This window comes from Rhinolophus ferrumequinum, chromosome 25 (assembly GCF_004115265.2).
Source record: "Rhinolophus ferrumequinum isolate MPI-CBG mRhiFer1 chromosome 25, mRhiFer1_v1.p, whole genome shotgun sequence".
Taxonomy (NCBI): domain Eukaryota; kingdom Metazoa; phylum Chordata; class Mammalia; order Chiroptera; family Rhinolophidae; genus Rhinolophus; species Rhinolophus ferrumequinum.
In genome coordinates, this window is record NC_046308.1 from 2,845,676 (window position 1) to 2,846,550 (window position 875).

Below are 875 nucleotides of genomic sequence, written 5' to 3' on the forward strand. Positions count from 1 at the left end.
AATCAAACAAATTGTATTTTAGCGCTGGGGATTTCGGCAGCCATCCCTGTCTTGGCTACTAGCTATGGCTGGAAAAAGTTTCCCAGAGCAAATCTGGCTTCACCGACGACACGGAAAATCTTACAGGGAGCATGGATGGAGCTCAGAGCTGTGAGGCTCGGTAAGTGACACGGAATCCTTGATATCGGCCCACGAACACACGGTTCCTGATGGACACAGAAGAAAGACTACGTGCCTTTTCCTTTTGCACAAACACCTCCACTTCCAGCAGCTGTTTCATTGAGCAGCTATCGTCTGAGTCTTCCTACGGAAAACTGACACAGAAGAAAACCAAGAAAAACTCATCATTTTGAAAGGAAAACATAGTGGGGACAAAACAGGGACGGCAGTGCTAGTGCGATTCTGTCCCTGACTCGTGTGGCCTTGTACAAGCCATCGAGTTTTCCTGTGGCTTCTTGTGGAAAGTTCGGGTCCCACTCTGACAGGCAGAATGGGCCCCCGAAATATCCCCACCATAATCCCCGGATGTGGACGTGCTGGGTTACCTGGAAACGGGGAACGAAGGCTGCAGACGGATGTGAGCTTCCTGATCAGATGAGCGGGAGGTGGCCCGGGTGATCCCAGTGTCATCATGAGGTCCTTCAGTGTGGAATGGGCAGGAGAGGGAGCCCGCGTGATGCCGTGTGAGAAGGACTGGGCCCACTCTTGCCAGCTTGAGGACGGCGGGAGGAAAAGAACGGGCTCCAGAAGGTACAGCCCTGCCCGCACCTTGATTTGGGGCCAATGAGACCCATAATGGATTCTGTCCTCCAAAACCGTGAGATGATCAATCTGTGTTGTGTTCAGCCACCAAGCCTATGGTCAGAGGCTGCAGC